Source organism: Podarcis gaigeae (assembly GCF_964106915.1).
Source record: "Podarcis gaigeae genome assembly, chromosome: 3".
NCBI lineage: Eukaryota > Metazoa > Chordata > Lepidosauria > Squamata > Lacertidae > Podarcis > Podarcis gaigeae.
Genome location: NC_139680.1, coordinates 89,975,330 through 90,000,527, shown reverse-complemented (window position 1 = coordinate 90,000,527; position 25,198 = coordinate 89,975,330). Strand labels below are relative to the sequence as shown.

The 25,198-nt window shown below is 44.5% G+C and overlaps 1 protein-coding gene and 2 long non-coding RNA genes across 3 annotated transcripts in view; 1 reads left to right on the top strand and 2 right to left on the bottom strand.

Moving 5' to 3' along the window:
* The window catches only part of GALNT14 (polypeptide N-acetylgalactosaminyltransferase 14), a 243,070-nt gene that overhangs the window by 4,492 nt on the left and 213,380 nt on the right, over positions 1–25,198 (top strand). The gene's annotated exons all lie outside the window — the stretch shown is intronic.
* Positions 1–25,198, bottom strand: part of LOC310841650 — a 248,280-nt gene that overhangs the window by 117,376 nt on the left and 105,706 nt on the right. The gene's annotated exons all lie outside the window — the stretch shown is intronic.
* LOC310841697 lies at positions 13,447–21,203 on the bottom strand. The gene is made up of 3 exons (XR_014562702.1): positions 15,826–21,203; positions 13,740–14,812; positions 13,447–13,703 (listed from the first exon to the last, which is right to left on the bottom strand). It is a non-coding gene; the product is annotated as an uncharacterized lncRNA (long non-coding RNA).

Genomic DNA, 25,198 nt, shown 5'->3' with positions numbered 1-25,198 from the left:
TATATGTTGGGGGTGGGGGAGGTTCAGCAGTGGTTTAACATTACAACCATACCTTTATCTGATTGTCACATGACATGTAATCCATTTTAAAATGATGCATAAGTATCAGAATGTGTTTATTCATGTGTGCTAATGTTTCAGTAACTTACGCTTTAATCCTCTATACCAGGGGTGGGGAACCTTTTTGATCCTTATCAGATGTAGGCTGTTAATTGCCTGATGTCAGAATGTGCTTTGAAGTCTCAAAGTTGGGATTTCAAAGCACCATGTATAGCTCAGGTATGGTGTGCAAGGAAGCTCCTCACAACAACAAAATTATAAATATTTTTCAGTTTCAGAGTGAGATGTAGTGATTTTGGCAGCCATCTTGCATTTTCACATTTGCATTTTTTTGGCGTCACACAGAAGACTGGCTTGTCATGCTCTATAACTAACATAGTTTGTGCCATATTTTATGTTATTGCCCCAAATGAATTTCAGTTGGCTGCGATTCTGTAATTTTCCAACTTCTGCTGCTAAAACACATTAGGGACAAGTATAAGGTCTAATATTATGTTGCCCTTAAAATTTCCGCCAAATTGATTAAACAGGGGGAGTGCGAGGGCAAGTTGATGATGTGTCTGTCAAGTTGATAACTGGCTGTCTTGGCTGTCACAGTAGGTTGGAGGGTTAAAGCTGAAGTGTATTGCTTAGGTACAGAAATATTTGGATCCAGCTGATTGGAAAACATGGAAAAACACTCAAGTAAGCAAATGACTCTCAAATTGCCTCAGCGCTTCTGACAAACCTCTCTCCCCTTCCCCGGAGCAAAATTCAGCTTTTCAGTTTGGAGAGAAGCACTTAGACGTTGTGAGGGATGCAGCCCGATCCGTTCTGGCTAGAGCCAGTTAATTGACAGCCCGTCTGTGGTCAAAGAAGGACATGCCTGGTGTGGGAGAGGGTTTGCTGACAAGACTTCAAAGCGTTTTCATCCCTGAAGCTTGGAAGTTTTGTGCTGCTTTGCATTTGTGCCAAACCCATGAATGAACATGCTTAATGCCACTCATGGGGTTTTTTTGTGCTTAAGGGGGGAATAAGGTTGGGCTTTTGAATGAGTCAGAGCAGTCGGTCCTGCCTTTACGCTAATTCGAGCTGCGGCCAACTTACCTGACCTCCTTCCCACCTTTCTTCCAGTTAGGCAGACACACTCAGGGATTCTTTCATGTTACTATTTAAAGAAGCAAGGTTTCTCTCAGGAGTCTGCCTTGTCTCTGGGGAGAGAGGGGAAAAAAACCCAACCTATACAAGCTGGTTTCAGCATCTGGTCACACTTCGGTGTGACAGAGGGACAGAATGCCAGAAAAGTTTATGCAGATAGCAGCAGGTGTAAATTCTCAATGGCCAGAGTCATTGGGGGTAAGGAGTAGTTATTATGGTTCTAGGGCAGTTTTTCTTCTTTTTATAGGCTGTTTTTAATAAATGTTTAATAGACTATTGTATTTTAATATTCTGTTGGAAGCCGCCCAGAGTGGCTGGGGAAACCCAGCTAGATGGGCGTGGTATAAATATTACTATTATTATTATCATCATAATATACATAAACTCTGAAAATACATATATTACACAATGAAAAATGCAATTTTTGTTTAACAGCAGCAGTCAGTGTCTCTTCCCCCGGCCCTGTCATGATCTTGTACCCCGTATTGGGATATTGCTTGCACTGCCCTAATTATTACTGCTTGAGATCATGAGTTTGGCAGGTCCAGAGGGAGAGAACAGTCTGGGAAACTGGCCTGTGATCCGGGTGTGTCCTGCCCAGTCCTGGATTATGAGGTGAGTTTAAAGAACTGCCCCACCTCTTTGGGAAACAGCCATCTGCCAGACCTCCCCTCCTCCTGAGGTGGTAGGTTTTTTAAAAAATCACAGGAATCTTGTGGGATGAAGCCACAGAAAAGTATCTCCTTAACAAGTACCTCCCATGGGTAGTTAAAATAAAGTTCTGTAAAGCCACTAGTGGAGGGAAGAGGTAATCCCCTAGTCCTGTTTGTTCTGATACTGATTCTGCTCAGTGAATCAGTGGCTATTTAACTTAACTGCTTATGTGCAGTTAACATAATTTATGGTTTTAGCCTCAGGAATGAGGAACACACATGAACAAGTAGATTGAATCAGTTCCTTGGCTCACTTTTTACCTGACTTAGTTCTCCCCACTTATATTTTCTTTATTCTTCTGACAAAGTGGGTGTGAGTTGAGTCAAGGAAAGGCATACTTAGTGCACAGCAGAGCACTAAGTCACCGCAAAGATTCTTCTTGGTTATCTTCTTGCTTTGGAGAAGAATAAGATCTTGAATAGTTTTCAGGTTTTTCCCCCTTCCTGTTTCAATCTCCAGTCTAATTGCAATAGCCTACCCACTCCATTCAGTACATCGGACTTCAGAATTTTAACTATGGCTCATGATTTTGCTTTATGTGAAAATCTTTCCCCTATCGCATGAAGGAGTGATATGATATATACAGGTTACTTGTTTTATGAATAATCCCAGGAATTTCATAGGGTGCAAACCTGTGTTGTTCTAATTGGTCAGCTAATGCAAACATGGCTATTTTGAAGGCTTTGAAAAACCGTGCATTTCTTGATAAATGTGTGGAATTTAATGCCCTTAAAGAAAATAGAAGCAAAGAAGGCATTAGATGAAATTGCCTTTAGCACCATAACAATCCCTCTGTGTAAATAGGGATATGCACTCTTCGAAATTACAAAATAAAACTCATGCGCGGGGGGGGGGGGGGCGGGGAGAGCATGATATACTGAATTCTCCTTCAGATGAACCTTTCCCCTTTAGCACTTGCTGTAGAATTGATTCTTCATTTTACAGTCCTTTAGAACATCCACAAACAGTTAGAGATTTAGTTTCCCCCTGATCTCCTTCTTCCTGCCGAACTCATTACAGGCCTGGTTCAGCAGTCCGTCAAATCAACGAGCTCTTTCTCCAAGAGATGGGAGATCAAGCCTTACTCGACTAAGATACATAGGCCATGTTGCTGTCAACTCCGTCAATCAGCATCCTTAAAATAGCTTCTCTTTCGTTTGTCCAAAATTTTCCATCAAAACAGTTTCATCCCCCCTGAGATCAATAGAATCTATATTCCTAGCCTTGTTTTGTTTTTTTGAAAACGTGTTTGATCCTTGGCTTTGGAAACTTCCAGCAATCAATTTGAATTATGTGCTCCATTTGACAATAGAGAATCTGGCCTTGTTTGGACGTAACACTAAACTATGGTCTGGTGCAGGGGTGGGGAACCTGTGATCTTCCAGAAGCTGCTGAAACCACAGCTCCCCTCCTCCCTTACCATTGGCAATGTTGGCTGGGGCTGATGGGAGCTGGAGTATAGCAGCAATCGGACGGCACCAGGCTCCCTCACCCTGTGTTTTGTGAATGAGGCTCCCCTCATCCCTCTCTTCCTCCCCTGGGTCCACAAGAAGGAGTTTGGAGGGAGTTTCCCTTTTCACGGTAACTACAGTTTAGCATTATGCCATGCCATGATGAACTGTAGTTAAGTCGTCACTATGATTTGCTGTGGTTTCTATAACCAGCTTTTTTCAATAAACCAGAGTTGACCAGTGTCGCAGTGTAGGGTTCAAATGTAGTGGTTAATTGAAAGCAGAAACAAAAGCATGTGATCTCCTCATGGCCATGCTAAGGAGGGGATGGGGAGACTGCGTGAGCCCAAGGCTTCTTGCACCATAGTTTAGTATGCCAAATCATGGGTGAGCATCATGCCTCAACAAAACAATGATTTCATTCCAGTGAATTCTTGTTGGAGGATCCCAGTCAGATTTTTATTGGTATATTATGATTCTTAAAGCTGCAAGAAATTAGGTTTGGCTTAGGACACAGTTTGGCAATAGGCTTTTGAAGTATTGGTCAGACAGGTTGGCCATTCAAAAGGTAAGTGTCTAACATGGTTTTTCCGACCTTTATTTAGGATAGTAGACACAGTGCAGGGAATAATAATAATAATAATAATAATAATAATATGTTATTTATACCCCGCCCATCTGGGAAAAGGTTGTAACATCGATGACAAATCTTCTTATTATTATTTATTAAATTTTTATTCTGCCCTTTATCCGTAGATCTCACAACATAAAAATACAAGTTAAAAAAAACAAAATACATAATAAAAACAAGAATACCCCCCTCCACATTTTATTATTATTATTATTTACTCATCCAAAACATATTTTGGTATTATCCAGGAATCAATTCAGTTTGAGTAAGTCTTCACAGAAGCCAAAGGGTTTTCTTATAAGCACAACCAACGTTGTTCCATCTGGCCTCAACTCCTAGAAATGGAGAGCAAGTATTTCTACTGCAATTGGTTCTTACATGAATCCTCTTCCATCTCAGGTCTCATGAGATGAGAGCGAGAGTGGGGATGTGCATGCCGTGTCCTCTCCCTCCCAGTGTTGACCCAGAGGAGGACTTTTGATTCAGAGAATGCACCTCTCCCAGTCATCCCACTCAAGGGAGAGTTCTCAGCGCCTCCTTCCACACTGTCCCAGCCTGAGAATGTGACTCTGCCACCATCCATTGAGTTTGTGGATGATTCCCCTGCAGCCTCTTCTCCTCCATCGCCATGCAGGAGCATGTGACTGCAGAAAAGGTGGCGAGGCCTTTCAATGTTGCAAGCAGGTGGAGTCAATGGCAGGGCAGGGCTTTCAATGACTCTAGGCATTTGCTGAGAAAAACATCATCCAGAGCTTAGCTAAGCAGGACTCACTGGCCCTTGCTGTCAGGGGCTGGCTGGATGAAGAAGAGCGGTGGGCGGCACCAGGCGGGGAACCCCCAAGGGAACCCCCAGATGAGGAAGGCTTAGAGCCCGGGGATTGGTGTTGGGACACCAAGGAGAGGTCAGAGGGAGAAGAGTAGGAGGAATGCTGAAAAATATGCCATAATAAATTTCTTACTCTTTTAAGGAGCCACAAAGCTCTTTGTTTTCGCTGCAAAACAGCTCCTTCTCTGTATATTTGCTGCTTGGTTGGGCTCCATGTGCATTTCAGAAGCCTGGAATGACAGGCTTCAACATTGTGTGGAGAGCATACACCAGCCTTCCCCGACCTGGTGCCCTCAAGATATTTTGGACTGCAACTTCCATTATCCTTGACCTCTGGCCAGGTTTGCCTGGGCTGATAGGCAGAAGGGAGGCCTACCTGAATAAAGAAATCCACCCTGCCTCACAAGTTCAGCTCCCAAGAGGTGGAAAAAGGGTAAAGGTAAAGGACCCCTGACATTTAAGTCCAGTCGTGGATGACTCTGGGGTTGCGGTGGTCATCTCGCTCTATAGCCAAGGAAGCTGGTGTTTGTCCGCAGACAGCTTCCGGATCATGTGGCCAACATGACTAAGCCGCTTCTGGTGAACCAGAGCAGTACATGGAAACGCCATTTACCTTCCCGCTGGAGCAGTACTTATTTATCTACTTGCACTTTGATGTGCTTTCGAGTTGCTAGGTTGGCAAGAGCTAGGACTGAGCTCACCCTGTCACAGGGATTCAAACCACCGACCCTAGGCTTTCTGGGTCATGTGGCCAGCATGACTAAGCTGCTTCTGGTGCAACAGAACACTGAAACCAGAGCAGCGCACAGAAACAGCATTTACCTTCCTGCCAGAGTGGTGCCTATTTATCTACTTGCATTTTTTGGCATGCTTTCGAACTGCTAGGTTGGCAGGAGCTGGGACCGAGCAATGAGAGCTTACCCCGTTGCAGGGATTCGAACCGCCGACCTTCTGATCTGCAAGCCCAAGAGGCTCAGTGGTTTCAACTACAGAGGGAGGCAGTGGAATTAGAGATGAGGAACCTGAGGGAAAGGCAAGGCCAGTGGCCTCATGCCTGCTCTTCACCATTCCTGAGCTGCAGGAGAGGCTGTGTAGTTGAACAGGATTGTGGTCTTTATGAATTCTGCTTTGCCTTTCTGGAGAGCAAGGTTAGCAAAGGTTGCGTGCTTGGTTTTTATCCCAGGCTCACCTCTTCCCTCCTCTTAATCTAATCTCCAGGCCTTCCTTTAATCTCTCCTTCTGTCTCTCTTCCAATTACCTAATCTGCCATCTTCGCTGCTTTGTTCTTTTCGGTTTCACTCACCTGTTTTCTCTTCCCCGCCTCCACCCACATGACCTCTTTCCTTCCAGATCTTGCCTTCCGCTCAGGAGGTTTCCGTTACCCTTGCCGGGTGCTGCTGTGTAATGTCAAGAGCTGCTTCTAGGGGGCAGCAGGTCTTGGGTGGCTGCTGTGAGTATGGATGAGACCTTTCCACTTAGGGATCCCAGTCAATTGCATGCAGATATGAAATTGTCAAGCAAGAGGACTACCTAGTTTCAGATGCTGATTGCAGGAGGAATTTCTTTCTGTGTGTGAGCCTTGCCAGGGGGAAAGGCAGTAGCTCAGTGCTTTGCATGAAGAAGGTCTCAGGTTCAGTTCCTGGCCTCTCCAGGTAGGATGGAGAGGTTTGTCTGAAATCCTGGGAAGCCACTGTAAACAGTCAGTTTAAACAATATTGAGCTGGATAAACCAAGGATCTGACTTGGTATAAGTCAGTTTCCTCTGTTCCCCTAAGAGTTAAGCATTGCAGGGGGTTGGACTAGGCGACTCTTCCATCTCAACAATTCTATGAATGCCCATATTCTTCAATGGCTCACAGAACTCTTCTGCACTCCCAGCCACCTGATGTGGACCTCGCTTAATTCCTGGATGCAGATGTGCATTTACACATGTTACGTTATTTTATTTTTCTAAAAAAGAATGTTTGACCAGTGCCCTTTCTTTTGGGGCACTATTGGGACCTGTTTGCTAACAGGAGAATGTTTTATGTACAAGCGGAAGGAAAACCTAGGAGCCAGTTGCTTGAAATGTCTTGTAGTGTTTAGCTTAATATGGCTGCACCATAAAATCTGCTCTGCCTCCCTCTCCACTCAGCGTTCTAAGATTTGCTTAGGCCAGTTGTTTACAGAATAAATTCCCTAGCTTGTCCAGTGCTGTTGTCCAGACCGTTATTGCTGCAGCCACAACAGATCGAATCCTAATTGTACATATGGGGCATGTGGTCCAGTGTTGGCGTATTTTGGGAGGGTGGGTTGAGGGAATGAAGCCTTTGAGACCTGTCACGAAATGAGCCTACTGGAACGGTGTGGCCGTCTCCTCGTGTGGCGCCTGCACGTAATCAGGTGAGCCCCTTAGCCTTCAAGGGATTAGCATGAAGTCAAATTAATCCTGTCTGCTGGATAGCTTATGAGGGACTGCAACCATATAACAAGTCTCTCTTTTTTTGGGGGGGGGGTGAGCCAGATCAACTGGGCTCCCCAGTAATGTTCTGCTTTAGCTTTCATCTGCTGATTTCAAAGCACTTTGTGAGCATTACATACTTTGAAACACTCCCCCTCCCCTTCGGAAACACTCACTATTTTAGGAGCTGGAAGGAGCTGGAGGTTCACCAGGGCTAAGGAAGATTAGCGTTTCTCAAAGTGTCTGCAGCTATCGTTGACACAGAGAGCGGGGATTTTCTCTGCACCTCTGAAAAGCAAGCAATGGCTTGCTGGCCTAAGGCCTTGTTCACACATTACACGCCCTGTGCTGGGGAAAATACCCCTCCCCTGGCATCATATTTAGGTCATTCGTGTCAACACCGTGCTCAGCATTTATCTGCCTAAGTAGTGAGCATGCAGAGAAGTGTTTGCAGAAACCTTGAAAATAAATGTGCCTATAAGGATGGCACGTCAAAGTTCACACATTACAGATAATGTCACTCAGCGCTAGGACATGGGGATGTGTTCTGAAATCTGATTAGGAGCATAAAATCATGTATCTATTTTTCCCTTTTTCCACCCCCATCCCCGCCGTTTATTACATTTACATTTATTGCATGGTTCTCCTCGTCCTGTTGGAGGTAGGTTGGGCTGAGAGACCGTGACTGGGCCAAGGTCACCCAATGAGCTTCATGGCTGCTTGGGGATTTGAACCCCACTCTCCCAGGTTGTAGTCTGACACACTAACCACTCTGCCACCCTGGCTCCTGCAATGCTGCAGTGGAATCCAGAAATCCTGACTGCTGCTCTGACTGCCCGAAGGACCGAAAGACAGTGTATTCTGTATATTCAAGGGGAGTTTTGCTTCCTTCTCAGTTGCGGGGGAAAACAAAACACAGCAAAATTAGCAACTTAATTACATGGAGGAAATAATGATATGCCGGATTAATTACAAGTAAATTCCCAGATTAATTTGTTAAGAATGCACGCAGTTGGCTCTGCAGGCAGCGTTGAGCCGACAAATCCAATTCCCGGAGCCTAGGCTGTGGTTGTCACTGGTGGGTGTGCGTTAGCGGAAAAGAAAAAAAGAGAAATGGGGCAGAGGCCACAAACTGAGCTTGCCCTCGTGGGCAGCAGCACTTCTGATGCCTGTGGATTTAGACCATGTCTCTGACCTCAGGTTCATAGGCATTGAGGTCATATTTATAGCCGTTTGGCCAGACCACCTCCCACGCTGGTCTCTTGCTTTTGGAGTGAGGTGGTTGGTCAACAGGCAGGGAGAGGAAAAAATTAAAATAGCCCACCGATCCCTTGATGAACCACAGCTTGGTGGACATTAGTGGACAGGCATCTGCATGCACGTTCTGTGGACCGATGTGAATGGGTAATACACATGACTGATATCTGGATGGGCTTGTTAGTTGGTTTTTAGAGATCTGCAAGCTGCGGTCCAGGCCAGATGTCTCCTTCAGTCCTGGGCCACATTCACACTGTAAATGTATGTAAAACTATGATACTCCAAACAGTCATGGCTTCCCCCAAAGAATTCTGTGTTTTGTTAGTGTTATGAAATCCTTATTTAAAAACCAGCAAGTTGTCCTTCTTTCATTCTGTGGATGAGGTGCAGAGGCTCTTGAGGGTGGTGGTGATGATGATGATAATAATAATAATAATAGTGGTCAATGACAATAGAAAATTTTGATTCTATGCTGCTTTTTTGGCCCAAAGGGCCCCAAAGCAGTAGACCATATCTCAAGAGGTAGGGTTGGATCCTGTGTTTGGTTGGTGTCAGAATGGCTGTAGTTCAGTGGCAGAATACCTGTTCTGCCTGCAGAAGGTCTCCGGTTCAGTCCCTGGGATTTCCATGCAGGTCCAGGAAAGAACCCACATTTGAAACCCTTGAGAGCTGCTGCCCATCATTCTACAGTTGTACCTCAGAAGTTGAACGGAATTTGTTCGGAAGTCTGTTCAACTTCCAAAATGTTCAGAAACCAAAGGGTGGCTTCTGATTGGCTGCAGGAAGTTCCTGCAGCCAATTGGAAGCTGTGTAAGCTGCATTGGACGCTCGGGTTCCAAAGAATGTTTGCAAACCGGAACACTCACTTCCGGGTTTGCGGCTTTCGGGAGCCAAAATGTCTGAGTACCAAGGCGTTCGGGATCCAAGGTACGACTGTAGATAATACTGAACCAGGTGGACTCAGTTGTGTAGTTCAGTGTAAGACACCTTTCTGGGTTCCTAAGCTGAAGGTGCAGGGACTGAGGAAAAACAGAACAAAATAAGGACCCTTTTAATTTTGCAAATATTTGCTAAGGGAGAATTGCTTTGCTGTGTAATTTTTAAAAAGTGAATCTAAAGGAAGAAATGTGCTTGCCATGTCCTGTAGTTATTGTGTTAGCTCTACTTAAGATAAAAGAGGAATTGTCAATGTTAAAGAGTGCCTGGCAGATAAATGTTCATAGAGCTCTTTGAAAGCTGAAAAGGGCCTTTGGTGCTCACTACCGGAAACTGATTGCTGCCTGTGACCCCAAAAGCAGGAGGAAGCTGAAGGATGCTTGCCTAAGGGCACCTGAATTTTCACCAGCAAGGAGGAGGTTCCACTGAATCTCCTGGCTCATTTTCTTAACATTGCCCCCTCCCACTCTACAATTTGTCAACCACCAGGTCATGCATCATGACTTGCTATATAGGCTGATCAGCTTTTCCAGCTAGATGAAAACGTATCTGCCTGTTTGTTTGTGTTTTAACCTATACTTTGTTTTTGTACTGTCTCTTGTTGTTGTTGAGTCGTTTAATCGTGTCCGACTCTTCGTGACCCCATGGATCAGAGCATGCCAGGCACTCCTGTGTTCCACTGCCTCCCGCAGTTTGGTTGCTGGTAGCTTCGAGAACACTGTCCAACCACCTCGTTCTCTGTCGTCCCCTTCTCCTTGTGCCCTCAATATTTCCCAACATCAGGGTCTTTTCCAGGGAGTCTTCTCTTCGTACTGTCTCTTAACCCCCCTCCCAATTATTTAGTTGTTTTTAAGGATGCATCTTAAAGGGTCTTAAAGTTGTTTCTGAACTGTTGGCTGCAATTTTTGATAATTCCTCGCAGTCCTTCTCAGAATTTGTGTGGTGCAGACCATTTTCTGCTAGGGGGTCCTTTATTTAAGTAGTGTGGGCCATGATCCAGTAAACCAAACCCTTTTCCACAACAGCATCTGAGTAGCCAGCTGTTCACTACTAACATCCTACTGGCTTTTGATGAAAGAGCAAGGGAAGCATGAACTTGTGCTTCACTTTCCAATCCAGAGTCTTGTAGTCTGGAGGATCTATTTCGGCTGCATCACTGGATCCCATATGGAACTTGAGTTTGATGAGTTTAGAAACCTCCTAGGAACCTACCTTATATATCAGGTCAAGCCATTGTCCATCTAGCTCAGTATTGTCTAAAACTGACCAGTATTTAGCTTTCCAAGTTTCAGATAGGGATCTCTCCCACCCCTTTCTGAGAGATTGACTGACTGACTGACTGATTCTACCTTTTTTTCCTCCATGGAGCTCAAGGTGGACTGCATGGTTCTCCCTACTCCTCAATTAATCCTTACAACAACTCTGCAAGGCAGTGACTGGCCCAAGGTCACCCACTGAGTTTTATGGACAAGGGGGAATTTGAACTCTGGTCTCCCATGTCCTAGTTTGACACTCTAAGCCTGCTACATTGGCTCTCATGCCAGGGATTGGACCTCAGATCTTTTACGTGTAAAACTCATGTTCTCTCACTGAGCCACAGCCCTTCCAGGACTGCTTCTAGCCTTGTTCTATAGACCGCTCATCCCTACCCTGATAAGCTGGAGCATAGGATGCCTCCAGCCCTTCCACCTTCACTTCCAGTAGGGATAGCAGCTTGAAGTTGCTGCAGATGGCCTCAGGCAGGAAGAGAAACATCTCCTGCTCCCTTAACGTTCCAAAGCTTTTGTTGCTCAGTGCTGCCTTAGGCCAGTGTAGTGACTATCATCTCATAAAATACCAGTGTCAGCTCCTATTGTCTTGGCAAGCTGGGGAGGAAGACAATTCCAGGTACATAAAAGCCAGCCAAGTTCATGAGGCCCTGCCCTATGGAACAAGGCGACCATGTCCCATCGTCCCGATCAGAAAGCCAGTGGTTGGCACAACGAGTTTTCCATGAGCCCTGTTCATGCATCAAAGCCCTTACATAATAATAATCCTAAATGCCTGGCCACGTCCTTCTCCTCGATTGGAAGAGAAAGTCTGCCAACAGGAAGCCTGTGAGACTCATGTCTTGGGCAATTTCAAACCTTTCACAACTAGGGTTCCAAATGGGGCAGGGAAGCTAGACAAGTACAGCAAGCTCCCAGTAGAGGACTTTTATTCTCTAGAGCACGAAGGGCGGAGGTGCCAAGAGACAGGAGGCAGGATTAGCAGACACCCCAAACTCATTGCATGATGCCTTTGAATAGGGGTATGGCTTGAAAGTACAACCACCATTCTGTAGCAGGAGGACTTAATGCAAGGAGCTGTGGTCTTTCCCATCATCCCTGGTCATGGGCCAAGCTGCCTGGGTGAACACTTCTTCACTGGAAGATGGTGGACTCTCCTTCATTGGAGGTCTGTCTGTCTTCAGCTGTGATTCCAGCATTTCACGGGTTGGATTATTTGACCCCCAGGATCCCTTACAATTCTACAAATCTATAATTCCATGATGGCAGCTGAAGAAGTCCAACTCTGGATGGCCACACGTTCTCCACCCCACTGCCTTAACTGATATTGCATTGAGGGGGAGCAGTTTTCTACCATTTCAAAAGAACACTGAGCATTGATGGTGGAATATAAAAGAGCGTGATGGACTTTCTGCAGAGGAGATTTCCCACAGTTCTTTTGAAAAGACAGCTGTTCTAAGCCTGTTCTTTGGCCAACTGGAAAGTTAGCAGTGCCAAGGCAGAGCCTGGCCCAAGTTGGGCTGGCATGACCTGGCACAGATTTTACGAGCAACCGGGATTGGACAGCAGCCCAACAGAGGCTACAACAAAATGGGGACAGGTCAGATTGTGTGTGGAATTTAATGCATGCTGTGCTGATTACGAGGAAAGGTTCTCATCCCATTTTTGAATGCCTCTGTGCCAAGGCTCCAGTATGGTCTTTTAGATTCACTGATTAATATTTTGGAGATGTTTAATGTAGCAGTGAGGGATCAAACCAGATGTGTGGGGCAACTGCATTTATATTGATGGAAGGGTTGTGATCTTCTCCTTCCATTAAAAGGCGCCCAAAGGGGGTCTCTGCTGATTTACTTCAATACTCTCCTCTTCTTTTACATAGTATTTCCTAAGCCCACCTCCAGTACTATGAGAGAGCCGGGTGATGAGAAAATGGAGCTACACAGAGAGACCAATCAAGGAAATACATTATGTAGTGTCATTTCAAGCAGTTTGTTAAGACATTACTGGTTAATATAGTCTCTCTACAGACAAATTTGAGTAGTTGGTGGCATGGGCATAGCCAGGATTTTTGCTGGGGGGGGGGGGGCAGAACCGATGTGATTGGTCAGTGAGGTAAGTATTTCAGTTGTTTTACTTGATCTAAGAAGGCAGCTGCTCCCTGACCCCCTTTAGGCTCCCTCGGCCTAAAGTGAGATGAGTGCCGCAAACCCATAGTCGCCTTTGACTGGGCTTAACCATCCAGGGGTCCTAATCCTTTTTTTTTTTAAGGTACCAATAATTCAAACTCCACCTGGTAGCTAATTGGTGTTAGTTTGGATAGCCAATCAACATTAGTGCATACAATACCAAAAACTGGGCAATGCACCAGGATCTATTGGATTCCAGTCAAGATTTAATTTTGCTCAGTAGTAGCTCAGTGGAATAGGGAGTAAAGCTTACACAATAAAAACCACAGATTCCTGATTGTAATTGAAATGAATCACTCAGTTTATTAATGTACAAAGCATAATAGTATTGTTAAATGGCCTTATAAATGTAATAGAACATATATAGAAAATTGAATTTATAATATGACATAGGATAAAATATTTGAAAATGAAGCAACTTACACATATGATTAGACTTAAAGCAATTGGATATAATTTGCTTATAACCTAAAAAGTAGCATTGGCAAAGCAATCAATCAAAGTAATTAACATAACTCCTAACTCCCTCCCTCCCTCCCTCTAATTGTGAAACAAATCTAAATTCCCATCAATAAAAATTCATAGTTTTTAGTGCTAGCCACCCTAGCCCTAACAGGATTTCTGATGCATTTTATCAGATGCCTCCAGGATGCTCCTTTCTCCTGCAAGTCCGTCCCCCACCCCAAATTGGGAGAAATTGGATCTCCTCAAAAGAAACCTGTGGCTCTTGTCCTCTGGCCTGTGAACAAAAAAATGAAATAAAAAGCATCTCTCTCTCTCTCTCTCTCTCTCTCTCTCTCTCTCTCCATCTCCATCTGCATCTGCATCTCCACCTCTATCTCTCCCTGATTGCTTTTTCATGTCTGCAGACCTCATGGTTACCTGCAAACAGCCATATTAAGAATGCATGGTGCTGATGGGCTTAAGTAGGTTGCTTGGAGGCTTCCTTGGCCTCTGAAGGAAAAGTTACCATGACACTAGGACCTTTAAACCAAGGCTTTCCTGATTATTGAATTATGTCTTTTAAGGGGCAGAGAAAGTGTGTGGGATAGGGCTCCCCCCAGCCCTCCCTGGCTATGGGCCTGCTCTGTCCTAGGATATTTGCTGATGAAGGATAGGCTAGAAATGTTTCGATTTCATAAACAAATACTCAAAAGTCATCCCCATTGAGCTTCATCCCAAGTCATCACGTACAGGATCTCAGTTTCATTGTGTTTCTGGTGGTCACGGGGAGGGGCAATGAACTGCCGTGACATTGGGGAGTCCACATCTACACTGATCAGCAGTGGCTCTGGACAGGGAGGTTGAACCCGGTCCAGGGGTTGAACCCGGGACCTTTTGCACGAAAAGCACACCTTCTGTCCCTGAGCAGATACTATTCGCAGCACAAAGGTTTATGTAATAAAAGCAGAACTTGGCTGATAATCTTTTACTTATTTCCATTCCGGTAGTTTTCATAGCAACCAATCTTTCTCATAGACATTTAACACACATTAAGCCAACGGCACGGGCTGTGAAAATTAATTTCTTAGCACATTAATTAATTGAGCTGCCTACCCAATATCAACATGACTTTGCTGGTTAATATGAGACCTGATCCTGTGTGTTTTCAAGTCAGTGGAAGTATTATTGTTTTTAATGATCCAACACATGAACATACCTCTCTTTCTTTTCTCACTGATAGGGTTGCCATATTTCAAGAAGTAAAAATTTGGTCATAAAAGTTGTTGAGTTGTTTACCTTATTGAGTCACCTGGGAACCTTAAGGTGAAGGGTGGGTAATAAATTACAGAATCTGTCAATTTCTATTTTTCATATTTCCAATCTTAAATTCATTTCTCCACTATTTTCACATCACTTTTTAAAAGTCCTCATGAAATTCATTAGCATTTTAGTGTGAAATTTCCTAATACAGTGGTGCCCTGCAAGACGAATGCCTCGCAAGACGAAAAACCCGCAAGACGAAAGGGTTTTCCGTTTTTTGAGGCACTTCGCAAGACGAATTTCCCTATGGGCTTGCTTCGCAAGAAGAAAGCCCATAGGGAAATCTCCGGGGACCTCTTTTAAATGCTGGCGGTGGGGAGCAAAGCCTTCCCCCCCCTCCGGCCTTCAGAAGAGGTCCAGGAAGGCCAGCGGGGGCCGAAAGGCTTTGCTCCCCACCGCCAGCATTTTAAAAGCAGTCTGGGATAGCAGGGAAGCGCTTCCCGCTATCCTGGACGGCTTTTGAAGGGAGAGCGGAGAAAAGCAGCGTGTTTCTCCGCTGTCCTGGACGGCTTTTGAAGGCAGGCGGGGGGGAGCAAAGACTTTCGCCCCCCGCCCGCCTTCAGAAGAGGTCCTGGACCTCTTCTGAAGGCTGGCGGGGGCAAAAGTCTTTGCTCCCCCCTGCCTGCCTTCCCGGGAGAGCGGAGAAACGCAGCGTCTTTCTCCGCTGTTCTGGACGGCTTTTGAAGACAGGCGGGGGGGAGCAAAGACTTTGGCCCCCTGCCAGCCTTCAGAAGAGGTCCAGGACCTCTTCTGAAGGCTGGCGGGGGGCAAAAGTCTTTGTCCCCCCTGCCTGCCTTCCCGGGGGCTTTTAAATCGCCCCGGGACAGTGGAGAAGTCCTCCGCTGTCCCGGGGCGATTTTTAAATGCTGGCGGGCGGCAGCGAAGCCTTCGCTGCCGCCCGCCAGCATTTTAAAATGCTGTCCCGGGGTTTTTTAAAATGCTGGGGGTGGGAAGAAAAGCCCTTGTCCCCCCCCCTCAGCCTTCAGAAGAGGTCGGGGGACAGACTGTCCCGGACCTGGTCTGAAGGCGGTTTCCATAGGAACGCATTAATTGATTTTTAATGCATTCCTATGGGAAACCGTGCTTCGCAAGACGAAAAACTCGCAAGACGAAAAAACTTGCGGAACGAATTAATTTTGTCTTGTGAGGCACCACTGTATACACACGCTTGTACACACTTTTGCCTAATACTCTTTTTTTTGCAGATCAACTTCCCCTGATGTAATAAATAATAATAAAATAATAAATTTTTATTTATACCCTGCCCTCCCAGGCCAGAGCCAGGCTCAGGGCAGCTAACACCAGTAAAATTACAATTAAAAAACCCCAACCAATTTAAAATACAGGTTAAAATATAATTTAAAATGCAGCCTCATTTTAATAGAAGCCCATAGATCAAAACCATAAGGGGAGGGAAACATAAGGGTCAGACTGAGTCCAAACCAAAGGCCAAGCGGAAACAGCTCTGTCTTGTAGGCCCTGCGGAAAGATATCACGTCCCGCAGGGTCCTAGTCTCTTGTGACAGAGCGTTCCACCAAGTCGGGGCCAGTACTGAAAAGGCCCTGGCCCTAGCTGAGACCAATCTAACCACCTTGTGACTTGGGACCTCCAAGGTGTTGTCATTTGTGGACCTTAAGGTCCTCCGTGGGGCATATCAGGAGAGGCGGTCCCATAGGTACGTGGGTCCTAGGCCGTAATGCTGTATTCACTGTTACATGCATTTTTATGCACACTTTACCCCAGCATGTGCATTTTTGTACTTATTTGGCTGGAGAGAGGCATCTCAAAATTCACAGAATCACAAACTGAGGGGTGAAAGCTGTGCTTCAGTTCCTGCATAGAACAAAGTAATGATGTGTAGACAAGTCCAAGATAAGGAGGATAAGGCTACATGATGGCTACATTTTACTTCCACAGTTGGAGGCAATATGCATCTGGAGGCCAGTTGCTGGGACTCACACGTGAAGAGAGTGCTGTTGCCCTCATGTCTTTTTGGGTTGGAGTAGATGGACCATTGGCCTGATCCAACAGGCTCTGCTATTACGTTGTTATAAACTGTGGTTAGTCTTAACAGCAGTTAGTCGGAATAAGCGGACTTCAAATAATAGATTACAAAGCCGGCTTGTTTTCACTTAACAATAGTTCTGGCAAACCATGGTTTAGGGGTTTGGATGTAATCTAAAAAGGGTCTGAAACTTCCAATCTCCTCATAGCCATGCCAGTGAAGGAAGTGGGCGTGGGGATTGCACATGCCTAAGGCTTGCTGCAGCTCATCCTTGTAAGGCTAAACCATGGTTAGCACTACATATGTGAAGCTGATCAGTTGGGTTTTTTTTAAGTTGGTGTAAACTACAAAAATTGTAACTCGTGCACATCTCAGGAGCAGATATGTTGAGTACAAAGCTCTGTTTTCAGGCTGTGTCCATGAACATAACTGAACTGCAGGAATAGCCTTCCATGCCAGAGTCTGGTGTCCACCCCCTTTCCATTGCCAAATGATGTTGCTTCTGTGTAATACAAAATTCCATCAGTATTTAGCTATCCAGCTTGGTCAAGCAATTCTCAGTCTGCTGGGATCATGCAACACTCAAGACAAATCATGTACAGCCTGTATTACCCAGGTTGCTTAATTAATCTATTGACTGTGCCTCAGCTATCTCTCTGCAATATCTGAAAAACAATAGGCTATAAATGAATACGCAGTTAATTTTTCATTGGTAATTACAAGGAATGAATTTTACCCCCATTATGCTTCATTATTGCTCCATGTTGCAGCTGTGAGTGATAGAGGCATAAATATTGATTGAACAAGGCCAGTTTGCGTTAGGAAATGATGAGCATGGGGCGTTCAGGGACCTGACGTTGTGTTGTGCTTGTAAAAAAAAGAAGAAGAAAAAAAGAAGGGAGGGCAGAAGGGAGCAGGTAATTCAGATGAGGCCTTAGAAAGTTTAGTAGCAGCTGGAACTTTCTGTCATTTGGCACCCTCCAGATAAGTATGGGGAAGGTGGGTGTTTTCCTACAACGTTTACGTGTGGAGTCTGAAAATCTCTCAGCTCGGCTCAGCTGCTGCTGCTGCTGGATTAAAATCGCATACATCCAAAATTACGACCGTAGGAAAGAAGGCAGCAAAGCTGTTTAAAAATTATGATTGTCAATGGTGCGAATTGTGGCGCTTTCCCCGTGTTCCATCTTATCTTTATCTGTACCGTGAGCCCGGGAAGAAGCTTAATAATGTGTCCGGGCTGCCCGCTGCGGTTTAAATCCTGTCAGGACTCGCGAGCTGATGTACTACTTCAGGAGAAGATTTGTAAATGGCGCTTAGGCTAAAAAGGCTACTGAAAAAGCAATAATGTCAGGGGGACTGTGTTCTGCCTGTCTTGGTTCATGACTTTCAAGGTTGTTTTGTTTTTAATCATGAGGAAAGAAACCTTCTCAATTTAATACACACACACAAAGAAAAATGTGAAATGTATTCCTATATAGAGTCAGGGATAGCAGAGGTTAGTATGGATCCAGGGGATCTGGGTTCAAGTGTGCTTGTTGGTCAAGGGGTGTGGTTTTTGCTTAGAGTGCAAGAGATTCTGGGTTAGCATCCCAGGAAAACCCTGCCCAGGGGTAGGGTGGATTTCAAAAACCGACTATACCTTTGTCACAGAGCACAAAGAGTGAATCCGGATCTATTGGCAGATCTGTGGCTGATTTGGAGTAGGTCAGCAAGGGGATTTTACTCCCAGTTGTTTACCAATGCTGGCAACAAAATGACTCCCCCCGGTCCATCTAAATTTGGCTGCTGAAAAGAAGAAAGCTAACCAGGAACGGGCTTCTGTGTGGAAAGACCATGAGCTCAGTTCAATTCTGGTACAGAAAACAAATCTCTGGACTCAGCATGTGCTCTTCGGCACCTGGTTATTTTCATTCTATCCAATTGCTTTTTACGCCCGACTCTTGTTATTAGATCTTCGTGTTCTAGCGAAACAAAGTAGATCCAATAAACCTGACGACTGTCCATTCCTGCTGCAGAACACTGCTTTGCACATAGAAAAAGTCTCAGGTTCAAACCTTGGCATGGCAAGGTTGCAGTCCCAGTGCCACCACAAACTAACTTGCTCACTGTAGGCCTGCCTGGCAACTGCGCTTCTCAGACGGGTAAGTGCTGAGGGTTTATAGTGTGACAGCACCAAATCTCTGGAATCATTTACCAGGCAAAATTTGGCAGGTACCTAACAAATAACATACCTAAATATAATATTTAAAGCACCTGCTGAAGACATTTTTGGTCTAGGAAGACTTTCCCTGAGGTGTAACCCAGTCATTCATGGAAGATCAATTTTATATCTGTTGAAATGGTTTCGTTGTTTTAAAAGTTTGTATGGATGGCTTTTATTGTTTTAGGGTTTTCTGAATTGATTTATCTTTTTTCAAAGAGCCTATGTTTCTACGTTTTATTCTGTTCTTACCATGTACACCACCAGATAGACAGGCTATCTGCTGTCTATAAATTTGTCAAATAAATAAATAAATAAATAAGTGAACAATGCATGCTCAGGTATTAATAAATAAATAAGTGAAGCATACATGCTCAGGCAAATGTTGGTGACATTTGTGGGAGCCCCACTTCTGCCTGAGCTCCCCCTTCTGAGCCTTTTGGTGGCGACAGATGAGGGTGGCATCTTTGTTTTCTCAAGATGTATGTGTGGTAAGTTCTGGTTCTGGTGCATTGTGGGTAAAAAACAAACATGGCTGCTGCCACAAGAGAACACAGTGGCAGCCATAGTGTGTTTTCGGTTGTTGTTTTCTTACCAATAAAGCACCAAAACCAGAACTTCCACTGCACATCATTTCTAGAATGCCCCTACAGATACCCAGGAGATACGAGATAAGGCTGAGTTTGACTGACCGGTGGTCGGCCTCAGCCTCCCATGTTCAAAACTCTCTGCGGCCATAAAATCAACTGGTAGCCCTGGGCAACTTGTTTTTGGCGGTGTCGCAAATGCAGCTGTAACATCCCTCCATGGGCAGACAGTGAAAAGATGGCAAAACTTTTTTTTTTTAAAGCACAGTTGAAGGAATAATAATTAATAAAGCAAACATCAGAGCAAGTATTCTTTTTAAGAAATAAAAGCAAAAATAAAACAAAACCGAGAAGCCAAGTTTTCAAATGTGCAGGTAACAAAACCTGGCTCCGTGAGGAGGATTTGCACAAAATCCATTGATTGTAGCAAAAGCTGGGCTTTCTCCAAGAACCTAAAGACCCCACTAACAGCACTTATGCCATTTCCTAGTCCATTCTATATGCAATTAGAGCCTGTACTGCTGTTCAACATGGGGGAAAATCCATAAACCCAGCAGGCTGCAACAGGGAGCGCACACAGGCTGATCTTCAAAAGGTTTCTCGGGTGAGCACGTGAGGTCTTTAAATTGAAGCTCCGAGTCTGGCCTGGTGCTGGCACGTGCCTCTCCAAAAGACCCTGGAGGATGCCAATTTCTGCCCTCCTCTTGGCTTTTCTTTGTTAGTTTCACTTTCTTTGCTGACGGAAGAGGAAAAAATCGGAACAAAATGATAAAAATAATAACGCTGAAGCAGAGGACTGCAGCTGTGAAGGTGTTGTGTGTGTTGTTGTTTTTTTCCTTAAAAAAACACCACACATATTCAACCTCCTCTTCTCCCCCGGCACCACAAAACCAATTATGGGTTTCTAGCTGCACAGAAGTGGATGGGTGGGTGGGGGAAAAGAATTGCTGTGTGCATAAAATGTAAAATTTGGTGCAATTTTTTGGAGTTCCCAGAAGGAGCAGTGCATTGAGAGCTGGTGGAAGTCTCCCCAAATGCTGTGTTGCTGCAGGCTTCATTCAGACTTTGAAGCGGTGATGATGGGGGAAAGGGGGACAGCCAGCTGCTGCTTCGGAAGGTTTGCTATCATCCTGTTTCGCCATGCCCAGGAACAGGCCGTTTCCTACCCCTCCCATCTCTCCCTAGCAGTGGAGTGCTTGCATTTTGCTAGAAGCACTTAGCACGTTTGCTTACTAAGCTGCAATTAAATTGATTCCTGCCCTCTTCCTCAACCGTCCCGCTTTGGGCTCCAAAGCTGCTACGGCAGTCGGTTGGATTTCGGGAGATCACTGAGCAAAAGAAATGCCAAGCCGGTGGGACAAAAATAGCAGCGCTTGTTTAAAAGCCGTGGGGCACCTAAAAGAATGATTCTAAAGGGCTGCCACAGAGAAGGTGGAAAAAGCTTGTTTTCTCCTGCTCTGGAGGGTAGGACCTGGACCAATGGCTTCAAGTTGCAAGAAAGGAGATAAACACCAGGAAGAACTTTGGGTGGTATAAAGAGCCCTTTGACAGTTGTTATCGACTGCCTTGGAAAGTTGTGGGTTGTCCTTCCTTAGATGTCATCCTTCCTTTTTAAGCAGAGGTTGGATGGCCATCTGTCATGGATGCTTTAGTTGAGAATCCTGCATTGCAAGGGATTGCACAAGATGACCCTTTGAGTCGCTTCCAGTTCTATGGTTCTGTGACACATTCTCGCCCTGTCCTAACAGTCTTATACAAAAGCAGTCATGATATTGAGGCATCTAATCATAAGCCTGCATTTTTATCAAAGCTTATATTTCGATCAGGGCCTGTATCTTAAAATGGGCTTAAAGATTTTCAAATGTTTCATGTCAGGCAGAAGACCAGCTGCCTAAAGAACCTTGGCAAGATGTTTATTCTCCTGGACAAGGGGCCCCCCTGATTTATAGCAGAAAACAATTCTCAAAGTCGTAAAAAAAGGAATTACAGGCTGAGAGCAGGACACTGACCTTGCATGTTACAGAATATAAAAAAGCAGAGATAAACATAATTAAGAGTGGGTAAATAGTAAAATAACACCATGTGCCTCCCATTAAACTTGAGCCATATTTTCCTAAGGTTAAAAGGCCAAGAGCAAATAGCTGGCAGAAAGGAAGGATTTTTGGAAGTCTTTTCTAAAGTTGCTTCTTTCTTAAACTGATATCCTTTTAAGATTTCTTTTCCTTTTGAAAGGTTATTTATGTTATGTATTAAATATATTGGCTTAAATGTAATTATGCAAAGGATTTAAGAAATGATGGATTCTTATTTCATATAGTTGTAAGAGTTGTAACTATCCTGAAAATTAAGTCAGCCACCAGCCCAGCCCCCCTGCCAAGCAGGAAACATTATCAGGCCTTTGTTTAAAGACCTCCAAATGAAGGAGATCTTTCAATGTTGATGTGAACTCAAGATCCTTGACATCTGTTTAAGATAAAAATGTAAGATAAAAATTTAAGATTAACCATCTGTTTTGGAAGGCAATAGGGCAAGGAGGGCAAGAGGTGAGCTGGTAATTAAGATTCCCTGTTGAGACACATGTAAGATATATTACTACTTATTTGTCATTTATAGATAGAAGAATATATAGCTTTTTGTTTCCCATAAAAGGGCATAAGGAAATGGGTGTATCTTTTGTGATTGGTTCTAGCAAACAGCCAATAGGAATTTCAACCAGGCTGATTGGACAGAGGCAGCCACAGGAGGAGTAAGGGGGCTGGATTAAGGAAATATAAGTGCTGGCCAGAATGGCAGGAGGCCAGGCCAGAGCTTGGTAACCATATACCACTGTGCCTCTCATTTATTTGTCTGACAAATAAATTACTATTTTAATTTCTCTATTGCTGCGTTGAATATTTCATTCCAGCTAAGCGTTAACCACAAGCAGGGTGCTACAATATGAGCTCGGTGGTAAAGCACCTGCTTTGCATGCAGAAGGTCCCATGTTAAATCCCCAGAATCCCCAGGTAGGGTTGGGAGAAACTACCTGTCTAAAAAACTGGAGAGTGTCTGCCAGTCAGTGTAGGCAATACTGAGCTAGATGGACCAATGGCCTGACGCAATATAAGACCGTTTCCTATCTTCCTACTCAGGAAAGGTATCTAGCCTGGGGAGAACCTTGAGTACAGAATGGAAGGCTGCATTTGTGCCTCGGGCCCAAGGTTTTCGATCCCTAATATAGAAGGGCGGGAAATGCCAGGAGGGCAGCAGGCCCCATACCCAGGGCCTACACAAACCTGCAGCTGGTCCCGATTCTCCTTGTAATTGAGGAACTGTCACTACTGTTTCATATACAGTGGTACCTTAGGTTATAGACACTTCAGGTTACAGATGCTTCAGGTTACAGACTCCGCTAACCCAGAAATTGTACCTTGGGTTAGGAACTTTGCTTCAGGATGAGAACAGAAATCGTGCTCCGGCGGCACTGCAGCAGCAGGAGGCCCCATTAGCTAAAGTGGTGCTTCAGGTTAAGAACAGTTTCAGGTTAAGAACAGACCTCCAGAACGAATTAAGTTCTTAACCCGAGGTACCACTGTACAAGCAATGACCATTTTGCGCTTGTTCAATGCACACGCAATCAGGTATATGCGCATCACTGCAACCCAGAAATGGCTGGAAAAGGGGCTGGGTGCTCCACTGACATGTCCAGGGGCCAGGAATGCAACCCCTGTGCAAAACTTAGAAATGTATTGCCAGAAATGTGGTCGGGACTGTTGAGTGGCTTTTATTTTGAGTTTTGGGGAATGTTAAAGGAGCCCAGCGTTCACAAAGGGGTCACCTAGGACCTTAAGGTGAAGGGCGGGTAATAAATTGCAGAGTGTCAATTTCTGTTTTTCATATTTCCAATCTTAAATTCATTTCTCCACAATTTCCTCATTGGTTCACTTTTTTTTTAAAAAAAGTCATGAAATTCACCAGCATTTTAGTGTAAATTTCCCTAATACACACACACACTTGTACACAATTTTGCCTCATAGACTTTTTTTTGGCAGAGCACCTTCCCCTGACATAATGCTGTTTTCACTGTTATATGCATTTTTATGCACACTTTACCCCAGCACGTGCATTTTTGTACACCTCCTTTGGCTGGAGAGTGGCATCTCAAGATTCACAGAAAAACAAACTGAGGTGGGAAAGCTGTGCTTCAGTTCCTGCGTAGTATCAGAAAGTGTGAACTCAATAGGTGCACCCTTCCCAGTTTCCTGAGTCCCTGTTTCATTCTCTGCATCATATATAGCTTCTGTTTCAGTAGCCTTATATGCTTCTAAACATGGCTTCAGTAGCTTTATATGGATTTAACCCAGTGCAAGACATCTTTGTGCATCCTTAAAGGGATTCATGAAGGTCTGGTGTGTGTGACAAACAAATGAAACAATGAACAAAACTAGTGAATGAGAAAATATTTATATGTGATTGGCATCCAATTCAATTCTCTGAGGCTGGGTATGCCTTTGTCTCCCTCCCTGCCTTCTAACAGAGTGCATGTGATTGTCGATTGCCTGTCTACTTATGTGCATTTTTCCATTTGTTCTTTGTGCTTGCCTGTAAGCTCCTAGTGAAGAAAATATAATTTCATCTCTTTAAACCCCCCTAATCTTGCAGAGTCAGTTCAAAGCCGGTGCAACTTTGCACCAGTGGGTGTTTTATAATTCCAGAAGCTTGCAGCCAAAGAACTGGCTGGCTAGTTTAATATGGACACGGACCAAAAATAGACTGATCTCCCCCACTTGGTAATGACTTTATATTTGTGCTTTTCTCTTTCCTTATCCCCTCTTCCCTTATCTCAGACTATGTCAAAGTTGGAACTGTTTCAATCAGAAGTTTTTGAAAATCTTCAATAAAAACAACTTGGTGCTGTTTTTAATTAAAGAAAACACTATGATGTTTGGAGGGAGGGGGGAATCAAGTGACAAAGATTAATGGATTACCCAGGTACTATTAGCTTGTAAAACCAAACACGTATGTCAGCTCTCCAACTTTGTCAATCCATTTCATATTTACTTTGCGCCCAAGTGCCCCATTTGCATCCTTACATCCTCAGAGTAAGGAGTCATAGAATCATCGAGTTGTAAGGGACCCTGACAATCACCTAGTTGAATCCCCTGCAATGCAATGCAACTGTCCAATATGGGAATAGAACTTGCAGCCCTGGTTTTATCAGCATCATGCTGTAACCAACTGAGCTATCCAGGCTGACAGTGCCCTCAGTGTTTCTGGAACTTTAATGGTGCAAGCTTCTCTATATTCACCAAAACAATCCATTCACCATAAGTGAAGCTTCTTCTCTATAGGAAGAAGCTTGTTTTGTATTGGAAAGACTCAGGCCTCAATCCCACATACAAGCACAACTGAAGTTAATTTGCCTTACGTCTGGGTAGGCATAGGAGATGGCATTGCATTGGCTGTTCTATTTAGTTTAGAGGAGACAAGCTGTTGCCACAAAGTGAGCACAGGAGACGGAGACAGATTCTGAGCAACCAATCCCTTGACAATATGCTTCTGAGCAGCTTTTGCTAAGCTGGGGTCCTCCAGATGTTTTGGCTGTCCCTCCACCAAGCAAATCATTGGTTGGCCAATAGGAACTGTAGCAAAAGGAAGAAAGAAGAAGACAGATCATGTTGTGGATTAGGAACTGGTTGAAGAACTGTGGACTGTGCTCACAATGGAAAGCTGGTTCCCCCAAGAATCTGTTTTGG